Source organism: Taeniopygia guttata, chromosome 3 (genome assembly GCF_048771995.1).
Source record: "Taeniopygia guttata chromosome 3, bTaeGut7.mat, whole genome shotgun sequence".
NCBI lineage: Eukaryota > Metazoa > Chordata > Aves > Passeriformes > Estrildidae > Taeniopygia > Taeniopygia guttata.
The window spans coordinates 19852503-19866836 of record NC_133027.1 but is presented as its reverse complement, the minus strand read 5'-3'; the positions used below and the strand labels follow the sequence as shown (position 1 = coordinate 19866836).

Genomic DNA, 14334 nt, shown 5'->3' with positions numbered 1-14334 from the left:
TAGCAATCATGGAATGAAAGCCTGTAAAGATACTATAGATAGATATAGATATCTATAGATACCTACATACAGTTATAGATATACATATAGCTGTATCTATAGATAGATACATGTAAATAAAGATATTTATAGCCTATAGATGCTTTACCCTCTTCCTATTTTCTTGTTTTTTCCTGAAAATCTATAAAGATATCATTGAGAAAAACCTTTAAACTGGGTACCTTATAGTATTACTGTAGGTTTGCAGAATGTAGCACAACTTTGCTTTATTGCTAGTACATTACAGTCACAGTGTTAGAGCAACCAAGTAGTATTTAGAGAGGGGGCAAAATGCCAGTCTCATGAGAACTCTGCCTTCTTTCAAGAAATAAAAACATTACTCAAAAGATGACAGGAAAGGGTAACAAACATTTGAATACCAAAGGCTGGAGATGACTGAAACAAAAAGAGAAGCGATAAGAAGGACAATTAACAACTGCACTGTGGTTGAGAAATAGAAATATTTTCTAAAGGGTGTAGTGACATATAAGAAATCCAGAAAGTCAAGTTATAAAAAAAGAGCCCAAAATCCAGTATCCTGTGAATACAAAAATCTGTAAGAATGTCAGCTTTAATAAAACGTACACCTTCAATATGTAGTTGCAACTGAAAACTCAAAAAAGTACGAAGCTGAATCTAGTTACATACTGGAAGAAAACCCAGGATCTTCTCACTGATTGTATTCTGTAGTGATGGCACTCACAAATAACAACGTTTGATTAATAAAAATAAGGGTATTCTCATGAAATGTATAGCCACACAGATCTTAATTTCTTTTATCAAAGTAAATGGGGGATCATAAAATGGTTAAGGTAGGAAGGGACATCTGGAGGTCATGCGGTCCAACCCTCCCTTCATGAAGGCTCACCTAGAGCTGTTTGCCCTTTACCATGTTCAGAGGCTTTTGAGTATCTCTGAGGATGGAACAGGGAAGTTACACCACAACTCTAGAACTGTCTCTACAGATACTTTTGATTGTCATTCCATAGAAGGATGAGGAGGACTTCCAAAATATCCTCAAAATCTTCTTATAGACCTTAGAAAAATCTGGGCTATATTAAATCACTATATTAAATGGTTTTGGGACAGGTTCTATTATTAAAGGAACAGCAATCCCTTCTACAGATTGTGAGCCTGAGAATAGAAAGCTGTAGGACATATGTAAAAAATGCTAATATATTGCAATTTAAACTCCTGTATAAAAATTAGACTAGGTGTATGGAATCTAGAGAGATTGAAAGCACAAGTTAAGCCTGCATTTAAACTAATACATCATAGAAAATATAAAGAGATACTACTAAATATACTGCATTAAAGATAAAGACAGTTTATTATTCATCATCCATTTTTAATACATCAAGATTTTTCTCATATACTTATGTAGCTGCAGAAAACAGGAAATAATTTTTGCTTAAATCATTAAAAGATGGATTACTCCTATTTTGGAATATTATATGCCATTAGCAGTTTAAAATCATTAAGAGGTGGTATAATCTTTTATTATAGTGTTTCTAAAACCTTCCAGAGTACTTGCAAAGCTGAAATTTGTTTTCATGTATATGAAAAGATAAAAATCTTTTCATTGTATTTTAGATTTTAAATGCCATGTCAAGTTGAATTACATTTTAAGAATTGTCACTTATGCATTGGTTGTGTGATTTGTCAGTCAATGGGCTGGTGTTATTAAGGAATGAAAAGGCAGGAAGCAGCAATTTTACCAAGGAACATGTCTGTCCTGGTCTGCTTGGTAAGTTTAGGGACAAGTTGTTTGATTTACTCTGGGCAGTGCAGAGGAGAAACAAGAAAATTCTCAAGATGTTCAATAGCAAATTTTTACTTGCAAATTTAGAATATTGAGATACAATATGGTACTTGGCAAATTTTAAAATGTAGCCATTTTGGTTAGAAATGCAACAAATAAAAGCATAAAAATAATGCTTGAGAAAATGTATAATGGAAAGAAAAGAGAAAAAAGTTTAGAGCAGAAGTGTAATTAGTCTCACCCTTGGATCCACAAATAAGACTTGATTGTTGCAATTTTGATGTTGTTGGTTGAAGTGCTGGGGGCAGTCCTGATCTATTGGGGTGGGGGAAACCCATGAAACCCCAAGTCCGGTGGGTTAATATTATGCTCAGGCTCACTGGGATTGCCCAGGTGCCTCTCCTGGGTGGGAAGTTTTACACTGTATGATATAATACTGTGCATCATGGGACACTCTGGAGTCTTTGACACCTTCTAAGACATGACAGCTGCCTCTTATGTGTTGTAGTTTATCAGTTAGATAAGGGATGGACCTTCAGGCTTATGTCCTGGTACTTGCCTGAGGGGAGTTTTCACAGCTAAGACACTTGCATAAGGACATTGACGTGACAAAAAGCACTACCCCACCTTGCAGGAGTTGCCTCTTTGTTTGAGAACAATTCTGCAGTGAGTAGATTAACAAATCAGGGCCATTTCCAATGCAAGTTTCTAAAGAACATCAGAAATGCATGCAGGTTGTAACACACACTGGTGAGGTGTAATGGAGTTCAGTACATATTCTACTCCTCATCCTCCAGCAGAGTATTCCAGAACACTATAGCATCTAGAACATTCTCTGGAGCTATCTACAAGCAATCTTCTTCAATACTGTACTAAATTCAGTATGCTGCAATGACTGTCAGTTAATTACTAGCACCAAGATTGAGGGCAGCATGGCAACCAGTTGTTTCTTTTCTTAGGGGAATAGACATTTTAATGAACAAATATATGAGAAAGTTACACTTTCTTCTCTCCAAAACCTTCAAACCTACACCCTCCAAACCTTCCCATTTCAATTATTGCATTTATATTTTGATCTCACAGAGCCTATTTTCCATGTACATTGTAAAATGTCCATCGGGAGCCATTCAATGTATGAATAAATAATTTTCTGTATACTATAATGTATGTCTGTTAATGGCACCACAAATATACTGATCTCAACCATCTACTTAGCAACATGGTTGTCTACATCAACACATGCAAAAAATTGTAGTGTACAACGGCTGGCAAACCACTCAGGACAGCAAGGGGAAACTTGCAATGAAAGATTGTACCAGAATTTGTGTAATTACAAGATTCACAAAGAGATAAGTTTCCTGTCTCTGCTTCACTTTTAAATTTCTGCCATATAACATGATCAAGGCGTTATGCATCTGAATCCCAGTTTTCCTATATGCTAGCCAGAGGTTATCCATTTGTTTGTGGGGTGGCTGCAGGCCTTCCCATTCTCATGTCCTTTATTCTACTTCCAGCTGCCCTGAACAGTGACCAATAAGTTACCAGTCTGCTGCAATCAGTTTCCCAAGTCATTTCTGCTCCTACAACAACAAAAAAAAAACTTTTACTTTTTCTTTTTAAATTTTTTATTACTCAGATCAATACAATCAGAGTTCTGAGTCTGTCTCGCCTGCCCTCGGCACCGGCAGCCACTGTGGGGAGCAGCCGGTTTCTCAGCAATGGTCATGCTCAGAGAGAGATTTTTTTCCCCCCACACCAAGTTCCTCCTAATAACTTCCTCTGAGGTGCCAGGGTGGCTCTGCTTCTCTTCACCACAACTCGCTCTCTCTGTCCTGCCATATCCGCTTTGTAAAATTATGCCTTCTAATTTTAGGCCCATTTTTTCCCTACACGTAGTGAATGCTCTGTTAATCTTTAGGAATGGTCCTCCCAAGAAGGCTGTAACTTCTATTTTAAGGAAGATTACAGTCTGGGTGAATGAATTTTATGACTGCAGTTAGTACTATTTCTAATCTGCCTTTGTTATTTAAGGTTTGGTAGAAGGTCACAGAAGTTTAAATCCTGGACTACGTCAGAAATCATCTGCCTGAAGAGTTTTAAACTTCCTGTTCTTTTACAGATCTGACCCTGCATTACTCTGCATGTGTTCTGGGTTTCTGTTTTTTTCTTCAGGAGGAAGCTCTCCTGTCCATAGCAGAATTTCTGTTAATATTTCATATACTCGTCAGCCTTTATGTAGTTCCTTCATCTCCACATGCTTAGACAATCTACATTGTTTCATAATTCCCACAAAGACTCTGCCTAACACATGACAACAACTGAGAAATATAATTCCAGGCATTAAATCCAGTATGTATAGTGCATTTATTAGAGAAACTGCATAACTATAAAACCAGCTGAAAAGAATCCATGGAGCTACTACTCAAAATATTCTGGAACAAAATCCCCTTCTACTATTCCTCTCTTCTAAAGAAGCCTAATATTTAGCTTGCCAAAAAAAAAAAAATTCTTAGAGTGTTAAAGGTATGTCCCAACAAACAGTAAACAAATTATCACACCATCACACATAAAATAGGTTTAATTTGTGTTAAAGTACTATCAAGATTACTTCGCTGACATGAAAGCCAGATTCAGAAATTAGATACAGAATGGAGTATTGTTTTTCTTGGGAAAAAATGTGCACTAAGGAAAGGAGGAAGTAAAGTGAAAATATCTACAAATTAAAAATAAACTTATTTGAAACAATGATCTTAGATCTGTAGAATCACCACAATTTCTTAAAATTGAAATCACAGCATGAGCTTATATGGTTTCTTTATTTTATGATATGTTTAAAATCACTTAATCTAACAAATTCATAAGAATACAACTTTTTTAAAAATTGCTGTTAATATACCAATAACATAACAAATATATTCTGTAAGTTTTTGTTTGCTGTATTCCTAGATTAAATATAAGGCTATAAAAAGTAAATAGCTCATGTAATGTTCAACTTCTCTTGTTTAAACTTGATGAGATTGGAATTATATTGTAAAGAAACTAATTGGAAACACTATAATTTCCTAAAAAAAAAAAAATGTTCAACTCTATGTCTAATAAAAGGTAGAGCACTATTTCAAATTTAGGAGATTTAATATACTGGGCATCTGAATTCAATTCAGTGTTTACATTATTAAAATGGATACCCAGAACAAAAAAGCAATAATTTATGTATATAACTTGAGGTACCAAAGTTTGAAAAATTACCTAAAAATCTATGTTAAAGGATGAAAAAATCTTCAATCCATATGCATAAACTGTGGCTGCCTCTAATAGGTGACTGTGATAAAATAAAGGCGTCAGGGCAGGAGAATATTTTTGTCCTGAGGTGCTCACTACCAAACTTCAAGCCCAGGGTATACTTTGAGGACCAGCAAGACATTTCCATATCAAGTGCAATCATATTGTACAGGTATTCTCATATATATTGATCTAAGATTATGATTTTGAGATGAAAAGCGACAGTTATCTCTAGAGTAGCATAAGATAGTTGTTTACTGCATGTTATGGTGAACACAGGTAAACACAATTCAAAAAATTACTCTTCCAAAATCAACTAGAATCAATCTGTGAAATAATGTCACAGGAAAAAAAAAATCTCATAAACAACTAGACAAAATTTCCTCTGAGATTTATTTAATGAAAAGCAGCAACTATCCTTTGCACAAAAGTGTATGTCATCATACAGGAGAAACCCACATCTAATTATTCAGCAGAAAATGGGCTCTCTGACACGAAACAGGGAAAATTGTTTCATAAATCAATTTTGTGCTAACCTTCTAAACAAAAATGCACCATGCATTTGAGATGCAATTACTTTGCCTTGTACATCACAGAATAAGGTGACTTGCTATTCATTGGAAGGAGAGGTGAGAGTTGCTCTCTGTTCAGTGCACTCTACATAACAATCTATGATCAGAGAAATTAAAAGCATTCACAACAAATACATGGTCCTCAGCTCTCAGGCACAAGCTCATCTAAAACCCCTCCATGCAGCATTTCTTCACACCAGGGCCAGTGACAAGCTCAGCGCCATCCCACAGCAGCAACTGCTGGCTGTGCTTGCTTATCTGTCTCCCACTGAGCACACCACATAAATAATTTAGACCCAGCCCTTTCTGTTGTGTATATGGTTAATGGACACTTGCATCTGCTTTCCAGAAGCTTCTGGAGTAAGGAGTATTTAAGTCAGAAGCCCAAATTTTTTTACTATTGTAGTGTTATTTTTATTATCTTACAAGCAAACAAGCAAATAATCAGGGGCAAATCAGTGCATGCTTCTAAAGAAAGAATGTGCAAACACTGCTATTTATACTGCTGCACTATTTGTCGCACTTCCTAAAACTGTGTTAGGAAGTTTACAATGAGGTACGTAAATGAGAAGGTCTTGCCTGGATTTCAGGAAGCAATATGAGAAGACAGCCAGAGATGGGAGCTGGTAAGTCAAGATGGTTTTGGTTGAGAGAGAGTTAATTTTCTTCATAGTAGCTATTAAGAGGCTGTGTTTTATATTTGTGACCAGAACAGCGCTGATAATAGAGATTTTTTAGATATTGCTGAGCAGTGCTCACAGAGAGTCAAGACCTTTCTGCTCCTAACCCCACCAAACCAGCGAGGAAGCTGGAGGTGCACAAGGAGTGGGAGGCAACCCAGTCAGGACAGGTGACCCCAGCTGACCCAAAGAATATCCCACAGCATACAATTTCGTGCTCAGCATATAAAGGTGAGAGAAGTAGGCGGAAGGTGGGGGGGATATTTGGATTGATGGCATTTGTCTAGTCATGTCTCCATTATGCTTAATGGAAACCTGCTTTCCTGGGGTGGCTGTACACCTACCCATAGGAAATTATGAATTAATTCCCTTGTCTGGCTTTGCTTGTGAGCATCCTTTGCTTTACCTGTTGAGCTTTACCTATTGAGCTCAACCCATGAGTCTTCTCACTTTTACCTCTATGATTCTCTCCCTTAATCCCACTGGACCAGTGACTAAGTGGTTGTGTGGACCTGGGGTTAAATACTGACACAAGCTAATGGCTTACAGCAGTCCTACCCCTCAGATTCCAAGGTCTCTGAAATGCTCCTACTTCAACACATACAGTTCAGACATATTCATTTTCTGTGCATGTGCTCTAGTCATCAGAATCGCTTTTGCCCCTTTACTGTACTTGTTTCTTTACAGCATATGGAAATTTGCTTGGCTTGAGCACAAAAGAGCAAATCCTTGAGCCAGCTGTGAACCCAAGTGCAGCAAGTCCAAAGCTTCTTGGGAAGAGGCTGCTTTTTACCAGTATCTTGTAGTCAACAGAAGTGAAGTAAGCTGAAAGGAGACAGCTATAAATCAATAAATAAGGGATTAGAAAGACATTCAAAATGAAGGTGTCAACATGGGAACACACACACAAGTCAGAGTGAATGAAGAAAGCTGGTGGGTTTAACAGGGATGATGCTATTTGCATAATACATCAGTTTATACTTTCACAAGGATAAACACAAAGATGAAAATTTATTTGCTTAAATCCAAACTCATTAAATAATAAATATCAAATTACTAATAGATAGCTTAGGCAATCTTTGTGGAGGAGGGATTAAATTTACAAAACTGCTCGGCTTTGCCCTGCCAAATCTGACACCAACACACTAACAATTTCTTCACTCATTACTAATTTTGGTTTTATATCCTGAAGCTATGGTTTCTTTATGGCAGTGTTGGGGTAACTTCACCACTGATTTAAAATATACAAGTCTGCATATGATTATATTATTCACAAGCCATAATATTAATACTTTAATGCTGAAGATAAATTAATAAATACCACTGCTGGCATGAAATATGTGAATTACAAGGGTTGAAATATATGGATTGCAGTCATTTCATCATCTGGTGTCAAAGCAAAAAGCATCATGCCTTTCTTCATCACATCATCCTATTCCACTTTTGTCCTTACATATATTATGTCTGCTTTTGTGGCACGTGATATGCATTCAATTAAGTAATAGTACTCCACATGTGGTAAGTGCTCTGCTCTAGCTTTACATTGCAGCACAATGTGCCATGTATTAGCAAACTAGACAATGATCTGATTTACAATATGTATGACCCTGAATGTGAAAACGCTGCTCATAAATTACATTTTTGGTATCTATCACTTAGTCATCTACTGCTCTTACCTGACTTTAAAAACTGTAGGAATTACACAGTGAAAACAACTTGAAAGTTCACAGCATCGTGCAGGAGATGAGGCATTGTAATGCACATCCTTGATTCTCTGCAGGATTCAGCAGACAGCAAATCTGTCAGGGCAGAGTCTGCAGGGAAACTGCACTTTTCAGCCATCTCTGTTGTATATAATCCACATTATATGATGCAATAAGATATAAGATTGCCAGAATAGTCTAGAGCTGTTCTCTTTTGCTTAAAATTATGTGTGCAAAGACAAGAAAACCGAAGTAGAGTTTGCATGTTTTGGAGCTGAAATCATATTGTTCACATGAAGCACCATAAATTTAAAACCATCAGCTGTCATGGCTGATCTGATACAGGTGCTGAACAGTAAGCATTTGTGCTAAAATAACACCACATAATATAACAGATCTGGCAAGTATTGGTCCATGCATTTATCTAGACATAGTAAACATAAAAAAAATAAATAAGCATATAGCATTGTGAGCACTCACAAGTAGATATAACTTTAAGTAAATGCTTGAAAATGAAACCTTAATACTACTGACTTGAGTAAATCAATAAAGAACTTTACAGATCCTGGACAGATGATATTGTCCTACAACATTTCTTTAGAAAGTACATCAGCAACATCTCCAGATTTTGGGCAATGTGCACTGTGACAGAATCATTAGCCCAGCTGTAATTCAGATTTCCCTCCTTTCCCAACTTCTGTCCACAATGCCTGTCTTAAGGGTTTTATAGGTAGGCTAATCTCTCACCCTCTTTGGAAACCTCTCCAGCAGTAAAGCCTGCAGAACCATAAGAGCTACCCTTTGGTATAATGAGAAGAAATGAGCAGCAGAGGGTGGGTTGGAACTGCTTGGTCCAACCTTGCTACAGCCAGAATGGCTGTATCTGGCCATGTCTATATTTAAAATGTAAACTAGTTGGGCCAGGTAGGGTGGAGCTGTGTGGCTGGTACCAAGTAATGTTTTGAAAGGACAAGAGTTTCAATTAAAACAATCAGCAAACCTGTCACTCCGTGTTGTGTGTAAATAGCTCCAACTGCCCAGTAAAATGTCAAGAGGAAATGCCCTGGTTCACTCTTCATCTGTGTGGGATGTCTGACCCAGCCAAGGAATTTCACTGTGCAGAGTACTCATTACTTAACCAGCACTGTTCTGGATTGATGCTCCTGCCAGAAGTGCAGACAACACCACAGTGCAACCCCCCTCATGCTGCACCTCCCAGCTGGGCCACGGGGCAGAGACACTCAGGAGGAAACATTTCCAGCTACTGTCAGGAAAAGAACTTAAACTTGAAATAATGGGAAGCTTGTTGCCAGGTGATACAGCTGGGGGACATGCGCGTAAAACACACACAAACTGTGACAGTGGGTTGGTTTTAGAGGAGTTAATATATGTTGCATGCCAAATAATGAGACAGGAAACAATGAAGATTATATTGAGGATTTAATTAAAATATGTTCTTTAAAAATGTATTCGTACATAATGGCAATCATGCTCCAGTTTAGAAGCTTTCAGCTGCTTTTTAACATGGCTAAATAACAGATCTTCTCTTCTATGCATTAATAACTTGATGGGTGCAAAACTTTTAACTTGAAGGACTTCATGTTTTTGGTCATTATTTGAGGGTTATTTGGTGCAGAGGCCAAAAGGCGACAACTTCCATTACAGGGTTATTACTTGCAGATAAGGGAGAGAAGTGACTCCAGAAATGCAAACTCCAGGGTCACACCTCACACCTGTCTCTAGGATAGCTGCTGCTGCTCCCTCCCACAGAAATTTCCCATCCCATTAGTACAGTAAATTATTTATACTGCATCAGTAACGCAAAATTACAACCCGAAAAATGTTAGCACCAAAAGAAAAACTCTACTTCTCACTCTTTAAAAATGTTTAACAGTGAATTCAATGCTTTTCAAAATTGCTGGAAGTCCTTCTATACACAGGTCAGGCAGCCTAGCTGCAGGACTGGAATAATCCAGGAGTTTGCACCCTCACTTTGTCCAGGTATAAGGAATAGCCACAGGAGTGGTTGTTTATCATGCTAGTTAGGACAAATATTTTAGATCAAAGAATTACAAACTTTCTCGTCATTTAAGAAGTAACTTCTTATTTAAAATAAAGCAATGGTTATTTGGCTGTTCTCATAATGGGACCAAGGTTTAGACTTAACTGACTGATGTCTATAACAGCAAAACCAAAGAATTTTTGGTAAGTAAGACCAAGAGGGTGATTTCCTTCTCTCATTTAGTCCCAGGAAATGGATTTCTTCACAAGAGTGAAGAAAAGAGATTAGTATTTGTAGATTCCCTTCAAGCCCATTGCAGACAAAGCTGTGTCAGCTGCACAGGTTGCTGGCCCCAATCCCATCTGCCAGTCCCACTGCTAAGAGCCCACCAGCTCCTCCAGCCTGCTGGCAGAAGGGTTTGTGTGGCCATCTCCCCACCATCCCTGGCAGATCCGGCCAGCTTAGTCAATACTGATTATTTCAGCTCTCAGGGTTATTTGGCTCATTTATACTGAGATGGATTTGGACACGATTACAACAGCAAGCCATCAGCAGTGCTGTGGCAGAGGCAGCCCTTACTTCAGCAAAAGGAGGGTTACAGGGAGCTGGGGCTGCCTGGAGGCATCACCTCCTCATCTGTCCCCAGAGCACCTGGAAAGGTGCACAGGCACCAGGTGAGTCTCACTGGGGGAGCCCAGTTCAAACTAATTACTTCACAGGCAATCAAACAATCATCAGCTGATAACCACTTTTGGATATTGTGGATCTGACTGATTCACACAAGAGACCAAAGCTGAAACTCTCTGTAGTCAATAATCAAAGCTCTGAGCCAGCTAATTCCCTTCTGTTAACACTTCCTACGTGCACACAAACACATGCACGTTGTCTCTCTCTTTTCCCTTTGTCTGCCACCTTGCGCTGTAGCTGCAGTTCTGACACAGGGCAGGGTGAGAAATCTATATTCTCTGCTACTACCCTGACATGCAGTGAGACCCACCTCTAGGTATTAGGGCCTGGAACATCACTGATGGTAGCAAAAATAAAAGGTTAATGTTATATTTTATAAGCCAGGCAAATCAAAAGCACCTCCATAGTGAAAATGTTATCCCTTGCTACATAAAGCATCAGTGAGCATAAGATATATTGGTAGACTTACTCTTTTAAGATGCAAGAACCAGGGCTCCTGTGTATGTTTGCAAAGCATACCACTTAGCATAAAAAGATTCTGTTCTGATTGTCAGACGAAGAAACAGGCCATACTTTACTTTCCTATGGTGTTATGATTTCCAATCCTCATTGTCTATCACTTTCTGGGTAGTGAATTACTGCTACTTCAGCAAGGATTCAGATCCAAAGGCCTTAGCAGCTCCCTTTTAAATTTTCAACAGGGTATCTGGAATAAATCTTATAACCAAAGTTACACAGTGTAGTACCACACAAGTAACAATGGCATTACTTCCACATGGCCAAAACTTTAAGAAATTTTTTTTAAGGAGGATCCAAAATTCAGTCACAAAAGTGAGAAGCAGCCAACAGTTCTTACAAGAAAAGAGGGAGCCTGGGGAATGACTATGGAAAGTCTCAGCTATGGACAGAATAGGAAAAAAGTACAGATCTTCAGCAGCTAGGAAAAATGCAGGCACTTCCCCAGATAATTAAACAAGGTAATCTTCGTAAACTCCCCAGTGAAATTAAATTGAAATTTCTACATATGAGGAATCTAGGTTCAATATCTCAATAGTGGCAAAATCTGGTGTTGATTTTTTCCAACTTCAGCTGAAGTTAATCAGAAAGCACACAGATTTGCATCCCAAGTCTCTTATGCAGAAATGAGCTGGAATGCCTGAAAAGGCAGGAAAACACAGAATCTTTTCAGTCATACTAAGAGGGCTACTAGCCCTATCACCAGTTTGAGCCCCAAGAAAATCAGCTTGTATGATAGTTGCAGTTGTCTGTGCTAGAAAAGAATGCAACAATCCATGAGGTCACCCTCAACTCTGTCATTTTATCTGTGCAAGCTTAAATTTACTTAATTTGAGTCTGTGACTCATATAAGCATCTTGCTATAGCTTTTCAGGATGAAGGGCAACAGGTTTGATTCTGCTTAATTAAAATAATCAGAAGACTTACATAGATTTGTACAGTAAGAAGATAGTCCTAAGTTACTAAATCAGTCATTACAATACTGCAAAAGAGGAAAAAAAGTTATTTTTCCAAGGAAACAGCTAAAATAGCAATAAAAATAGACAAAAATTTACCAGCAGGCTTTGTTAAATAGAAAGGATTTCTTTGTTTAATTATGGATGCATCAATTTTCAGCAACTTTTCCAAAAGCATTTAAGTAACTTGGGAATTTAAGATCATTACATGTTTTTGGAAAACTTATTCTAAATCAGATTGCATAAAAATCTGTGACAGTTTCAAGGGATGGACAGACTGATTTCCAAATTGGTTTCTTTTCTGCATTCCTTGCTTGTAGCTTCTCCCTCTGTTAGCTGCATTTTTTGCACTCTTTTTTTTTTTAATTTAAAAAAAAAAAAAAAAGGAAAAAAGCAGTACTCAGACATGCAGCCTGGTTCAAAGCTCTGGTGGGTAGCAGGGAAATACTTTAGAGATCAGGTGAAATGAATTCAAAATGAGTGAAAATGGTCTTTGGTTCTGCTCTGCTACCTTTTACCGAAGATTCACTGCAGGGATGTGAATCATCTCCATCCACACTGTGCTTTGCTTCTTGCAGGCATTTTTCACAGATCCCTCTTGCTTCTTTTGTCTCCCAGTGTCAGACACGGTGATTTACCATTGGCCACTGTGGCATTAAGGGTTTACTACCAGTTAGAACAAGTGTGAAGGAAAAGGAACCTGCTGCAAAATAAATAAATAACATAAGGGTAGACACTTTGTAATAAGGAATAACAATTAGGTAATAAAGACAGGGAAAATGGGAAAGAACAGCTTCTGTTCACTTGGCTTACAGCATAAACCAACATTTTTTACTTTAGATCAACTAAAATCTCTGCTTAAAGTAAACTGAGAATACAATTACATTCAGGCAACTGGGCTCTTTGTCTTTTTAGAAAGAAATCTCCTTCCCAGCCAGAATGAACAATGAAATAGAAATAGGGTTAAAATGTATTTTTTTATGAACACATTAATAATCAAACAGGTGTAATTGTACAAGGCACTAATGGAAACCATTGTTCACAGAAGAAGACAAACATCAACATGATAAAATGCTGGCTTTATGGTATATGAAACTTTTGAAGCTCTCTTTTCCAGGTTATCTCCTCAAAAAATAAATCAAGATCATGTATTGCTTATAATAACTGTGATTATATTTAGAAAATTGAAATCACTGTTTTTTAGAGAATTCAAGAAACCAAGGAATGGTACCTGAAGTCTTAAATTTTATTTCTTCCTTCAGGGTCTGTAAATACTTTTTGTGTTTATGATAAAAGAGATAACAGGAAAAAATGAAGAATATGTAGGAGAAATGTGCATATTTTTAAGTTATGTATTTTATCTGAAAAGGAGTTTTTTCTTATTCATTTTTATATAATAGATCCCATATATGCTATTAAATTTTAATGCCAATAGTATGCTAAGAAAAGCATGTACCTTACTATATACACTATAGTACAGACGAGAACCAAATCGCATCTAAAGAGCCCCCTATTTTTTCCCCATATATTTTATACTTATGTTTAAACTCTTAGATGTTTCTCTGAGGTATTTTAAACTCTCAAAAAGACTTCAGCCAAACCCAGACTACACAAGGGCCTGAGCATCAAGTAAAACAAATTTATGCAAAATTAAACAAAAACGTTTTACACAAAAGTAAAACAAAAAAAAAAAATTAAAAACCCAAACTGAACCAAATATAGCAAATGATTTCTGATACTTTTAAAAAGTCTGTTGGATAATAAAATTAAAACTGCAGATAATACCAGGATCCATTCAAACAAACATCATATTCATGGACTTTGTGATAGTGTTTAAAACATTTTCTAATTTTTCAAAGAAGCATATAAGTAACAAGGGCCAGTGCTCATTTGTCATTATTAAGATGGCTGTTATTTTGTGCCTGGGATGATTTTGGAGAATATTGCCCAAAAGATAGTCCCCAAACTGTCATTCCAAGTAGAGAAATGTTGGATGCATGAAAGTAGCATTTTTTCCTTAGAGCTTTTATTGCTCACAGTTTGGACACGAAGATTTAGTTTATTCTCTCCCTAAATTAGGTGATTTTGTGGGCTAGCACTGGCCTGCTTCCAGGCACCCATGAAAGCCACTCACTCCC

At 37.3% G+C, this 14334-nt stretch overlaps 1 protein-coding gene across 9 annotated transcripts in view; it reads right to left on the bottom strand.

Moving 5' to 3' along the window:
• The window catches only part of EIPR1 (EARP complex and GARP complex interacting protein 1), a 229024-nt gene that overhangs the window by 81955 nt on the left and 132735 nt on the right, over window positions 1-14334 (bottom strand). Inside the window, exons 10-11 of one of the 9 annotated variants that reach the window (XR_012054676.1) lie at window positions 12708-12899; window positions 12178-12222 (exon numbers count right to left, since the gene is read on the bottom strand). The exons of 7 other annotated variants lie outside the window; for them this stretch is intronic. The gene's annotated coding sequence lies outside the window, so the exon portion shown is untranslated. Of the gene's footprint in view, window positions 1-12177; window positions 12223-12707; window positions 12900-14334 lie in introns of those variants that run through there. One more of the 9 variants, XR_012054675.1, reaches the window with a different exon arrangement.